We start from the raw sequence: 13889 nt of genomic DNA on the forward strand, positions 1-13889 counted from the left end.
AGAGAGAGAGAGAGAGAGAGAGAGAGAGAGAGAGAGAGAGAGAGAGAGAGAGAGAGAGAGAGAGAGAGAGAGAGAGAGAGAGAGAGAGAGAGAGAGAATATGCAAGAAAGATAATGCAAGAGAGTGATAGAGAGACAGAGACAAAGAAAGAGACACAGAGAGATACAAAGACAGACACAGAGATGGGGAGACTAAAGGAAAACAACTAAATATTCCAAGGTTGTTTTTCATGAAAAAGTAGCTTTGGAACTTTGAACTCTATAGAGAAAGACATTTATTTTTGTATTTAATATTTGTTAAGATTTTTTTATATTATATTGGGATCTATGCATCATTAGGCAGTAGGGATATAAAGCAAAGTAAAACAGTGGAAATTGCTCTACTCTATTTACAGCACAGATAGGTTTGGTATGTTTCCTTCCAGTGTTTAGAATATATATGTATATATAAAATATATGTATGTATGTGTATATATATATATATATATGTATATATGAACTTCCACTGCTTGATTCCAGTTTCTTGGAAATCTTAGACAATGCTAGGAGCAAAGTGCTTACCACCTCTAGATAGGAAAACTACACAGGGGCTTTGGAATGTGCTTGTATGCACAACTTCCAGGGGACATTTGCAGAAATTAGTCAGTGGTTTCCCATCCTAGCAGGGTGACTCAAGTACATGGCCTTGTACATGGATCCCAGCTCTTGTCTCCTCCATCTCCCTCCTCACCCTATCCAAGGAACACGTGGAAATGGAGAGAAAGGCTCACACATTTATTGGGTTCTGGTTTTACAGGTCCAGCTTTTTATTTATGCAAGAAGCTGAATTGCTATTGTTTCCGGGGCAGAAGGTCTGGGCTCATTCTCCTGGCTATACAAGCATAGTTTGTCTATTTTTCATGACTAGCAATTTGGCTAGGATGGGGCTGGAAATACCCAGAATCTGGGAAGATCTTGAGTGGGAGACGTGGTCAGTCCACCCTAGACCTGTGGAAACAAACCCTCCTCACACCTCTTCTAGAAAAGGATTTCCTTTATCCTCAGAGCGACCCCATCTAGAGGGCTGAGACTAGGATAAGGATGGTGCCTGGGGCTGGAAGGTCTGCTTGGTTCTAGGCTTTGAGCAGGTTGTACATCGGGCCTCCAGGTTTCTACTGAGTACAGTTCAGCCTTGCTAACCAGGAGCCATGCTGAACTGTGGAGCAAAAGTCAGAGGAGAAGGTCACTTGAGGATGGCAGATTCCAACCAAATACTGAGCAAAAAACTTAACAACTTCCACCAAAAGGATGAGAAAGAGGGAGAAAACAGGATACCCTCAGCTCAAGGCAATTTGAACAATGTTGGGATGGCAGCCACCATTACTACTCTAGAAAGATCCTATTCTTTTATTGGGGAGCACTTATAAATTTTATTTGTTTATTTATGTTTATTCATTTAAGTTATTGCTATTTGAAAGGTGTTGAACAAAGTGATTACAGTTACATGAATCAGGTAATGAACACATTTCCTTTTGTACAGTATCATCCCTTCCTTTACTCTCTCCCTCCCTCCCATCTCCACCTCTGAGTTATACAGTTCATTTTCAACAGTGTCCATTGAGCTTTACTGCTGCACTTCTTTCCAGTGAAATATGTTATCATACAAGGCAATCAGGAGGACTTATTTGGGACTATACAGCTCACAATTGTCTCTTGAGTCCATTTGTAATAACAACTATACCCATGAGGTCTCAGAGCTGCCACAAATCCCAGGCTCTCAGATCCAGGTGGGTTTCTATTGTTCCTGATGAACGCATTGACACTCAACTCACTACGTATTTCATAGCAAGAATTCTTCCGGGCCTTCTAGGAGTGGCTTCTCCCTAAGCACTACCCACCTGTTTTCACAACAGATCACTCAATGTGTAAGTCCTGCCTTAGCACCCTTGTCTTGTAAGTGAATACCACATTCAACTTATTTGGTTGCATTTGTTGCAGTAGGTCTGAATGTGGGCTTCACGTTGGAAATGCTTGGTATATTAAAAAAAAATGGTGGCTCAGTCCTGTCTCAGACATCAGTTTCTGTGGTGTGGACCTCAGTGATTTGGGGGCATAATTAGGATTGAGATGGGCAGTCTCATCCTCCATCCTATCTTATTTGACTGAAAGCTTCTAGAGGCACTGGTGTCTTCTACCTCTTGGCTTCTGTCTGTCAACCTTGTTCAATGGCGGGAAATGTTTGGTCCTCATGACTCTGTGACTTCCACAAAGGCTTCTTGGTCCTGGGTGACCCAACAGGAACCTCTCATCTTGGTCAAATACCTGAGAGAGGGATTGGGAGAGAAGAGGCACACTTCCCACCTCTTCCATGACTAGAGGTGCTGCCAGGACCTACCTATTCCCAAATCAGAGGCTATTGCCGGCGAGTGGAAGGAGAATGCAGGAAAGAAGGAGCAACTTGTGAAGAGGAGAGCAGATGCTGCCAGACCAAATGGTAAGAGGGCTGCGTTTGAGGTTAAGGGATTTGAGCTGGGTCAGAAGGAAGAAGTCTCTACTGCTGGTTCCTGAGAGCAAACACTGCAAGTCACTCACTTGAGTAGGGAGCTAGTCTACATAAGTTTAGGTGGATCAGACAGGCTGTCAACTCCTTAGAGAACTCATTACACTACGGAAACCTGGTCAAGGACACCGGACCATCCCTTAGGGATCTCAGAGCAGGCTCTTCAATTTTATTGTGAATGAAGTGGGCTCAAGAAAAATGTGTAATCGTGTGTGTGTGTGTGTGTGTGTGTGTGTGTGTGTGTGTGTGTGTGGTAAAAGCATCCAACTTGGGAGGCCAGGATAGGACCTTGACCTTGGTGGAGGCCCAGTAACTTCCTTCTCATCTGAGTTGCTGTGTGGGGGATGAAATAAATCTCTTCTCCAGAAGGTGGCAGCATACACAAGAAATCACCAATTATTTTCATTTAATAAATCCCTCCAGGAAAGGCTACCCGAAGCCTACTCTGACTGGAGGAGAGTCCTTACTTCTTTCTCCCGATGTTGCTGTTCTGACCAGAGATCTAATAGCATAAAATATAAAACGTGGCTATCTGAGAATTCTTCCCCTAAGGAAAGAGCTCTTATTTTTTTTCAGCTGTCCCTACCCTTCCTTCAAATCCTCTTACTCCCCCACTGGGCTGGTTGGTAGGATCTCTGCATGGAACTCTAAAGAATAAAACTAGACCACCAATTAGAAGCATAAAAGGTCTTCAAATGAGCACAACAAGAACCAGAGGCCTCACTTTAGCCCACTCTCTACAGTGTGCATGCTGCATTTTCTTGACACAATGATCTGAAGATGGTTGAGACTTATGAATTGAATTTAAAATTCCAAATGTGAAACAAATTAATAGAACAAGGCTCCCTCTAATAATTGTGGCTACAGCTAATTTCCAGCCCCCAGGAAACAAACATACTAATTTTCTAACTCAGTCTCTGATAGGGGCATCCACACAGAGGAGTCAAAGTTCTCTCTAGCGTGATGCCTGTCTTTCCAACGGGCTCTTGGCCATTGCACATTTGATTCAAGCGTGGAGACTTGAAAAAACTGATACTTATGCCTCCCTCTTGGCTTAGTAACCACTTTCCCTATCCTAGGCCAATTAAATCAGAGAAATATTACGTTTGTGTATTTCCATATCCTTCATGTGATTCTAAGATGCAGCCAAGCAAAGGGCCATTGATTGGTTTAGCTTGTGTATCTCCAAATTTTGTCAACATTTTCCTCTTTACCAAGGAAGGATGCACCTGGGCTGTGAGTGTTGATTACTAAGAGTCCACATGCCACAGCTTCTGTTACAAAAATGAATGTGATTCGATTGCTCATAGCAAAAGGAGAGGAAGAAAACAGGTTGGCAAGAGCTGTGTCCTTCTGTGTTGAAGTCAATTGTTTGATTTCTCTCCTTTTTGGTGGTAGCAGAAAAGGCGAGGAAATGACATGCATGGAACCTTGTTCTGGAAATTGCACAAATAATTTAATTTGTTTACAAATGGCATTTTGTCCTCATTTACAGATGAAAAGAATAAGCTTCAGAGGCGTTAGGTAGCTATGCATTAGGTAGCCATCTGTGGAGTTCTGCTGGGATCTGAAAGTTGGGCTGTCTGATTCCAAAAGCCTCATCTTGAGCTCACTAATCATGCTTTGGCAAAGTCCAGCCTGGCTGAATTGAAGGCCCCTGTCTGATGGCCTGAAGGCATGGATAGAAGAGAAAACCAAGGCAAGAAGGAAGAAGGATGAGGAGGAAAAGGAATCCCTCCACTGATCTGCAAACTCCAATCACTTTGGAATGTAAAGAAACAGCCCTGCTTCAATCCTGAATTCCCTGTGTTAGTTAATGTTCACAAAATCAAAGACCATCTTCCAAGACCTCACAAGTAAGGGGTGGTGGGACCTTCCACTCCTTTTGGCCTAGTCATTGGAGCCCTGACATGTAGACTGACACAAGTCAGATTAACAGGAGAAAAGGGTGTATGTGACATATACATCCTAGCTGCACAAGGCACCTCGAGTGCCTGTGTAAAAGGCGAGGTAAGAACTTGTGTTTCCACATTCTATTAAGAAAAGAACAATTACGTTTTAGAGAAAGGGAAAGATGAAGGGAAAGACGTTGGCGTCCCAGGAGCGGTGGCTTGTGAGAGGGTAACTATAAGGGGAGCTATTGGAAGATAAGCGCTATCTAGTACAGCTTGTTATGTAGACATCTTTAACGCTATCTTTACATTGATAAGACTCTGGAGTTGTTGCTAGTCATGTATTGACCCTTCCTGGTAGAGAAGAGGGAAAGCTAGAGAAGGGAGGATGCCTTTATAAAATTTATATTCTACTTTTAGGCAAACAGTAGAAATCTCTGCTGGATGCTTGTCTCCGGAAGGCCTGAGTTCGAAGTGGGAGTTGGACCGCAGGTCCACACGGGGGCGCTGGCTGCTGGGGTCCCTGTAGCTTGGTATAGGTAGTGGTGGTAAAGGTGGTTGGATCATGCCTAGCAGAGCACCAATATGGCCTTGCCGGAAGTGTCCTATGATGTCATGAAAATATATATATATTCAGATTGTTTCCAGTTGCTTGAGAAGTTATGCTGTAAGCAGGGTGCCCGTGGCTCTCATGGGTAATCCTAGCTACTCAGGAAGCTGAGATCTGAGGACTGAGATTCACTGTGAGCCCAGACAGGAAAGGCTGGGAGAGTCATCTTTAATTAATCACCAATGAGCTGGAGGTAGAGCTGTGGCTCAAGTGGAAGCCTTGAAGGAAAATGTGAAGGGATAATGTCCAGGCCTTGAGTCAGTATGGACACACACACACACACACACACACACACACACACACACACACGGATGTACACACACATATCACAGATATTCTGTGTAGTCACAGATGCGATAGGGCAGGAAACAAGAGTCAATATGTAAACTTCATCACCTTGTTCATAGAATCTTAGACAAAGACTTTCCACTCACACTCTAAGCTACTACTCTTCTAGAATCAAAATTATGATTCTAGATGCTTAACACAATGAATGGTATAAATAGGAAGCTTTGGGATTCTAGAGAACTTTGGATTTTAGCTCCTTTATCTTGCCTAGTAGCAAAGTATTTTGGAAAATGCTCTTCTGACTTGATCTGTATCTAACCATCTGGAAAAGATGTGACTATGTAATGCCGGAATAAATATATCTCTGTTACAACTTGAGTACTTTGACACATATTACTAGGCAAGTGATAAGAGAGACAGGAGTTAACTTCAGTGTTTTGCCTTATAGCAAAGCTTGTTTATCGAGTTCTGATTTGTAGAGAGAGCAATAAGGAATCTTAGGGATGCATAAGAAATATTTTTAGAATGGAGAAGTTCCAGGCGTGGATGTGATTTATTTAAAAGTCATGTTCTCTGGCTTCTGAATCAAAGTATTAGAGCAGAGTCTATAAGAAGTAAGAATAAAGGAGATCTTTCAAAACCCAAATGGCTACGGAAGCTAGGGTTTCCACAGAGAAATGAGGAGACTCAGCTCAGTGCTGTCCCCAACTTTTGCATGAGTGCTGCTATGTGATTCATCTCTCCTTGCCTCTGCCTGTTCATTGGCTTATGAAAAATAATACTGTCCACCCCACCTCACAGAAATGTTGGGAGAACCAGTGGTGGGTATAAATGATCTGTACATGATAAAGCACTACACAAATGTAGGAATACTAAATTGTGCTGCCTTGTTTTATTTGCTCTGCATTTGTGAATTCTGCCCATTATGGTTTAGGGTAAGAAATGTTGTCTCAGGTGGCGAAGTCATCTTGTTGTTATAGCAGATTGAGTAAGTCCCCTTGGGTTAGTCTGGCTGATAGAAGTCCTTTCCCTACCTCATGCCCTTATTTAGTTAAGAAAGTGAAGTGCTACTAAAACAACACACTAAGTCCCTCTGTGGGAGAATGGAGTCCCCTAGAAGACACATTTTCTTGATGAAAGGCAGTCGGTAATAGACTTTCTGTGTTTAAGTTACTTATCAGAGGTGGAAGCGTAGAACTTATGATTCTGATCCTTCAAGAACGCTTACACTTCACTGCAGAAAGGGAGATCATATAGGTTTATAAAGATATTGTGCTACAGCAGAAGAGGCCAAGATTAAGAGCATATGCCAAAGAACACAAAATATGTGTCAAGAAAACTCATATTCTGAGGGGACTTGTTCCCTTGAAATTCACCCTGTCCCTGAAGAGCAGTTGGCTATCCTCCAAAACCCCCCAAATTTCTATGAAGAAGTTAGTACCACTGTAGTGACCACACCTGCCCCGGAGTCAATGCCGGCTTCCTGGTCCCCGATCGCATCCAATGTTGGGGAAATGGAGGAAGTGGAGACAGAGGCACCCAAAGAGGCACCTGGGGACAGGTGGTGCGTGGCGCATGGACGAAGTATGCCTGCGAATGCTGATGGTTTGCTTCAGCTGCCCAAGTCTGGGTGCCTGAGAAGGAAGTCAGTGCTCTCTTCCTGCTTCTTGCCCGTACCTTTCTACCCCACACCTGCAGGGCAATATGCTGTGCCCCAAATGTGTTCACAGGAACAAGGTGTTAATTAAGAGCCTCCAGAGAGGTTTCAGAATACCAGGATGAAGGGAACACGCGGGCTCCAGTCTTTTTGATGCCACCTGCTTTTGGGGAGTGGCTGATCTTGTTGGAGCGGTAGCCGTTGCTGGAGACTGATGACCCGGAAGATGTCACTCACCTAGGAACCTGGACCTTGGACAGTACTTATGCTATTACCATTGGCTCTGAAAGATGTCAGCAAGGTCACCACCAGGCAGACTCTCAAGTTCATCTCAACTTAATCTTCCAAGTCCATGGATATGGCTACATCTCCCCTTCTGTATGAAGACCAGTGTGTGTGTGTGTGTGTGTGTGTGTGTGTGTGTGTGTGTGTGTGTGTGTGTGTGTGTGTGTGTGTTTTCCACACAGGCCCTGGGGCAGAACTGCAGGGACTTCTCATCTGTTACCAGGGTTCTGTGACCATTACAGCAGATGCAGTCTATTCTGAAGTTCATCGTCAGGTTTTTGTCTATTAATACTTTTCTTAGATTCCATTTCAAGGTTTTGTCCAAATCTGAGGTCCCTCCTATGTTTTCCTACGGTCTCACCCAACACTGAGTTGTATTACAGTGTTTTCTTTAGCATGTAGTTTTTGCACTTGTTTTCTTTTTGTAATAAAGCATTATACAAAAAAAGATATTGTGCTAGAATGAGTTTTGTTTTAAATGGGAATTATTATTATTTTGTCAGTCTTGGGGCTTGGACTCAGGCCCGGGCACTGTCCCTGAGCTTCTTTTGCTCAAGGCTAGCACTTGACCACTTGAGCTACAGCTCCACTTCTGGCCTTTTCTGGTTAATGAGGTATTGAGGAATTGAACCCAGGGCTTCATGCGTGCTAGTCAAGTGCTCTACCACTAAGCCATATTCTCAGCCCTAAATGGGAATTATTCTTATTCTTCACGTAAGAGGAGATAGGCAGTTTGTAGAAGGATCACTATCACAGTTTTCTGATCTACACGTATACTTTAAAATGTAGAAAGCCATCTTCAGTAACTGCTAACCAGCTTTTTCATCACTATAACAACGTACAAGAAAATCAACTTACAAAGACAGAAAGTACTTACTTCGGCTCAAAGCGCTGGAGGCTCTAGTCTGTAATTGCTTGACCATGAGAAGGCAGTGCATGATGACAGCCGCCTACTGCGGAGCGAAAGTGCTCACCTCTGGCCAGAGGGGAAAAGCAAGGAACAAATGAGAGAACAGACAAAAGATACGTGTAGGACTGGGCCCATAGTATCTTTTGAAGCTGTGCCACAATTGACCTGAAGACCGCTCAAGAAGCCCACCTAAAGTTGTGCCACCTCTGACTAGAGCCACCTTAATGCATGGTCTTGGTGGAGTACGTTCAAGATCTAACCTGTACTCTATTTCTCATACTTTTCAGAAACCTTTACACTATTAAAATATTCTTGAGGATACTGAGGAACTTTGAATTTTAGCAATATTTACTATATTATTTACTCAAATTTATTCAAGAATAACAGTTATTAATGAACCTATTACATTTTAACACAAGCAACATGTTTAAAAAAAAAAGAAACTAACTTTAGTATCCAAACAGAAATTGAGTGGGAGGAGTGGCGGGCAGTTTGTACATTTTTATGCATCTCTGTGACATTTGACACTAAGATGATAATGGAACTGCTGCATCTGCTCCGCATTTGTTCTGTTGACCCAATTGTGGAGGTAGAGAATGTGAAGAAAATCTAGACTCAAGCAGATTACTTGGAAGAGACAGAAGTATTTCATTAGTGTGTGTGTGTGTGTGTGTGTGTGTGTGTGTGTGTGTGTGTGTGTGTGTGTGTACTGAGGCTTAAACTCAGGACCTGGGTGTTGTCACTTAGCTTTTTCCCTCAAGGTTAGAATTCTATCACTTGATCCACTTCTGGATTTTTGCTGGTTTATTGGAGATAAGAATTTCTAACCTCAAACCTTAGTTCTCAGCTTCCTGAGTAGCTAAGATTATAGGCATGAGCCATAGGTACCTGGCTTTCCTTAGTCTCTTCAGATAATCCTTCCTTCCTTCCTTCCTCCCTCCCTCCCTCCCTTCCTCCCTCTCCTCCTCTGTTGGAGAATTAAAGTCTCCAACCAGTGGAAAAATTTAGCCCCGGCAAGGTTACTCTGATGCCTCATTAGCACACTAATAGGCCCTTGGGAATACATTCCCAGTAAGGAGTTTCTGGTGTTTGTGGGCCAAAGGAAGCCACCAGTTGTTGTGAGAATCTCCTTTTTCCCCCTACTTAGCAAGTCTCCCTGAGGAGACTTGCTAGACCAGCTGCCTTTAGTGTTAGATTCTCTCTGTAAACAGGAAAGTCTCCTCACTAGATTCTCACTGTAAACAGGAAAGTCTCCTCACTGTTATTTCACAAGTATTTGGAGAAGTCAAGATTGATGTTATCTAGCCTTAAGGAGATAGTAGCTAGGAGATAATTATAGTTCTACCTCGGTTGTATACAGTTCCTTGTTTTGATAACAATAATCTTTGTAGTCACTACCTCCTGTAATTAGAAAGGCATTTGTATCAAGTTCCTGCCCTCACAGTAGGAAATTTCCTCCACTTCTGTATTTGAGACAAATGTCATGCTGTATTGATCTTTTACCCTGTAATTGTAATATTGGTTTCTAACCCTATATAAACCCTGGCCCTCTTGGAATAAAGTATGCATTGGTTCACTCGCCTTGCATCCCCCGTGTCCTGATTTCGACTGCAGTTACCCAGGTTCAACACTCCTCCTCCTCTTCTTCCCTTTTCTTTCTTTCCTTCTTCTTCTTAGTTTCTTCCTTTTGCTCCTTAACCACAGGTCCACACTTTTTTTTTAAAGGTGACTTGTAATGCAGAGTCTGAAGCCATATCAACAATTTTGTTTTCTGGACAAAAAGAGCCTGATCCATCTGGCACATTGAATGGCTCTCTTATACTTTTCATGCATTGGTCATTTGGGAAATTGATTTGTTGAGCTATACAGAGTTTCTAAAGTGTGTTCATACATCTTGTTACAGGATCTAAAAACATCATGATGGTTGACATCACTCACCTTATCAGAAAAAAGTCTTTAAGAGTACTGAAGCTGTTAAGAGCATGTTAGTGTTATTCCCAAATCCTATGGGTTTGGTTGAAGAACTCAAGTTTTTTTTCATCATTGCCAACAAAATATGGTCAGTTTTCCTTGAAAGGAATGGCTTATTTGAGTTGATGTTGCAAACATTTCTACTAGCTAGTTTGTCAGTCATGTTTCTAAGGAAAGATGGGTTTCATGAAGAAAACAGCTACTCATCTTCCACCTCAGATGGTCACCAGAGCGCCTCCTTGAGATCACGGCAAGCTAGTCACTGTGCTTTAGGTTCCCTTCCTACTTAGAAAGATGTGGAAAGGACGAAGTTCAATAAGATTCCTCTTTTTAAAATTGACTCCCAAGGAGGCTCTCGAGGGAAACCGGCATTTTCTTTTTAACCATGAAAGCAGGGTGCTGACAGAGGCAGAGACCTCAAGTCCAATTTCACGTCACTGCCTTGGTTTGTAACATGTCAGCATTTTACCATCACTGTTTTTGTGAAGGGGGAGACCAGTTAAAAAGACAAATGCTACTTTAATATAATTATGAAAGCACTTGCAACCACGTGGACAATCTAATAGGCTCTCAGCGACCACTGAGGGTCTGTGGGACAAATTTATGACTTAAATAAAGGGTTTGGCTTCCTTCAAGAGATATGCACTCATCTTATAATCATGGTGATCTTTCAGGTCTTTGGTTCTGAACACAGTGGGAAACTTGGCCACTAAGCATCTAGTAAAAGAAGAATTCAGCCAGACACCAGAGGCTCACGCCTGTAATTCTAGCTACTCAGAAGGTGGAGATCTGAGGATTGCAGTTTAAAGCCAGCCTCGGCAGGAAAGTCCATAGGACTCATCTCCAATTAACCACCAGAGAATGGGAAGCGGTGCTGTAACTCAAACTGGTATCATGTTAGCCTTAAGCAAAAGAGCTCAGGAACAGTGACCAGGCCCTGAGTTCAAGCCCCCAGCCAGAAAAAAAAAAGTAAGAATCCCTTCAGTGCTTAGGGACAATAAAGGCACAAGATGCCTAACTGTCCTGAACACAGGAGGAAAGGATCTCTCAGAAAGCATATGTCTAGGTTAAAGGAGAAAGTCACTAGGGCAATCTGACCTCTCTTTCTCTCTCTCTCTCTGTCTCATCTGATAGTATACTATTTCTTGCTTCCTGAGGTGTGGGTAGTCCTAACAGGTTTGTAGTATGATACTATTCTAGCATTTGGGAGGCCAAGACAGGAGGATTGAAAGTTTAAGGTCAGCCTGGGCCACATAGTGACACTGTTTTAAACATTCCCCTCTGCAGCCCCTCTCCCCCCAAATTCTGCCAAGTATTTAGGGCTTAGATCCCTTACCTTCCTTAAAGGGTTGCTACACTACCTCTGAAATGTGCTAGCATTACAACTTTGGGTGAGTTCATCAGCCATTTTACACTATAGTTTTATCGTCTTTAAAATAGGGGAGAATGTTTACCTTACAGGGTTATGAGTATTAGATAAATTATAAACATTGTCACATTGTTATCATTATTTCACTTCATTGAATCATTATTAAACCCAAAGTACCCAAAGTTAACAGCCATTTACTCCTAGTTAGGCAGGACCAATGTCCTGATCAAGATATATTTGTGCACATTAATGGACATGCTAAATTGAAATCCCTTTGTGGAACTATTTGCAGATAATAACCTAGAGTCTCATGAAAATATGAAGTGAAACACCTCAAATATTGTATTTGTCTCATTAATTAATGAACCAACAATTAAATAGTAACACTAGCTCAGGTAGCATTTGGGAAGTCTGATGGCTTGTAGGCAATGTAAGGATGAAGTTGTTGTATTGGATGCAAAATTATGTCATGTTCAACAGGGCCTTAGATTTTTGTTTCTGTTTTGTTTTTTGGCTAGTCCTGGGGCTTGGACTCAGGGCCTGAGCACTGTCCCTGGATCCTTTTTGCTCAAACCTAGCACTTTACCACTTGAGCCACAGCGCCACTTCTGGATATATATATATATATATATATATATATATATCCATATATCCATATATATATATATGTCCATATATATATATATGGTGCTAAGGAATCGAACCCAGGGCTTCATGTATATGAGGCGAGTACTTTACCACTAGGCCATATTCCCAGCCCCAGAGCCTTAGGTTTTAACTTTTATGGCTATATATTCTATCAGGTAGAAATAATTTGCAGTCCTCTTGGACAAAAAACTTACAATGTAAGCTCAGCCTGTATGGAGTTATAAAATAGAGTAGAAATTCAAACCCACCACCACTTTGAAAGAACCCCTAGTAATCCTCTCTTCTTTTTTTTTTTTTTTTTTTAAAGTCTGCGAGACTCTTTTTTTTTTTTTTTTTTTTTTTTGGGCCAGTCCTGGTGCTTGGACTCAGGGCCTGAGCACTGTCCCTGGCTTCTTTTTGCTCAAGGCTAGCACTCTGCCGCTTGAGCCACAGCGCCACTTCTGGCCGTTTTCTGTATATGTGGTGCTGGGGAATTGAACCCAGGGCCTCATGTATACAAGGCAAGCGTTCTTGCCACTAGGCCATATCCCCAGCCCAATCCTCTCTTCTTAGTTTAGAAGTTTGGATAAAACCTAATGGATGGGGAAATGAAATCTCAAGAGGCCAAATAACATGTGCAGGATCAGATGACTGGAAATGTTAGAGCTAGAATTTAAATGCCTACAAGTCTGTATTTTTCTTCATAAAATGGGTTACCTCCACTCAAATAGAATTCACTCTTTAAGGAGATGAGTAGGATAAAGATGTGGAAGTCCTGGTTGCCTCTTAGGGAGTTGATAGGGTACAGGGGAGAATAAAGAAAACTCAAAGCTTCAAAATTCCCAGGTTGCAACAGCTTGCCAGCCTGTCTACCCTCAGTACAAGCCTGTCTTCTCTTCCCATGATTTCATGCCTTGTTAAATTTACCACCCGGTGTAATGAGTTTAAGGATAGTACGGGGTCCAAAATGTGTGAAATCATGTATAGGCTTCAGTGCTGTTCCTGGATTGTAAAAAGAACCAAATTTATATTGATTTAATAACCCACTATATACTTCTCAATATGACTCAGTTTATAAAGCTCACCGTGATGACTTTTGGTTTGGTGGCAATGTTGGGGGAATTAAAAGAAAGTTTCTACCATTGAAAAATAGCAGGAGAGGCAGAGGTTCTGAAAGGTGTGGTGGTAACCATGGCCAAATGCCACTTTTGCCTAGAGAGGGTATGTATAGCCAAGCATTACTGAAGGAAAGTGTGCAAGGGGTGATAACGCTGGTGGATAGTGCACTCTTATTATTCTGGGGTGCTGTGGTTACTGCTAGTGATGAGTCTATAGAAAGAGAGCTTTGACTAAACATGATCTCCAGCCCTCCATTGCCTGTGTGGAAATGTTTAAGTATGTTTGGGACAGCTTTAGTATATCCATTTACTTTTCCATTATAAATATTATAAAACATAAATGCAGACCGAGTATTGCTAACAACAATATATGTCTTCAAATTGAGATGTGCTGTAAGTATAAAAAGTTTGTTGGAGTCAGTATAGGACAAGTAAAATAGAATAAAGTAATATAATTTTCTTAGTTGGATGACATAATGATCTTCTGCTGTACTGAGGTAAATAAGATATATTACTAAAGTTAATTGTTATTTTCTCTTTTGCATTATTGTGGCCACAAGATATTTGGTTGCAAATGTGGCTTACTTTGTGTTTTTATTGGGCAGTGCTATTGAGTCTAAGGAC

At 41.9% G+C, this 13889-nt stretch overlaps 1 pseudogene; it reads left to right on the forward strand.

The window, feature by feature from the left end:
- Window positions 1-6653: 6653 nt before the first annotated feature.
- Window positions 6654-7110, forward strand: LOC125367588 (annotated as a pseudogene).
- Window positions 7111-13889: the final 6779 nt, after the last annotated feature.

This window comes from Perognathus longimembris, chromosome 19, assembly GCF_023159225.1.
Source record: "Perognathus longimembris pacificus isolate PPM17 chromosome 19, ASM2315922v1, whole genome shotgun sequence".
In the NCBI taxonomy this organism is placed as follows: domain Eukaryota; kingdom Metazoa; phylum Chordata; class Mammalia; order Rodentia; family Heteromyidae; genus Perognathus; species Perognathus longimembris.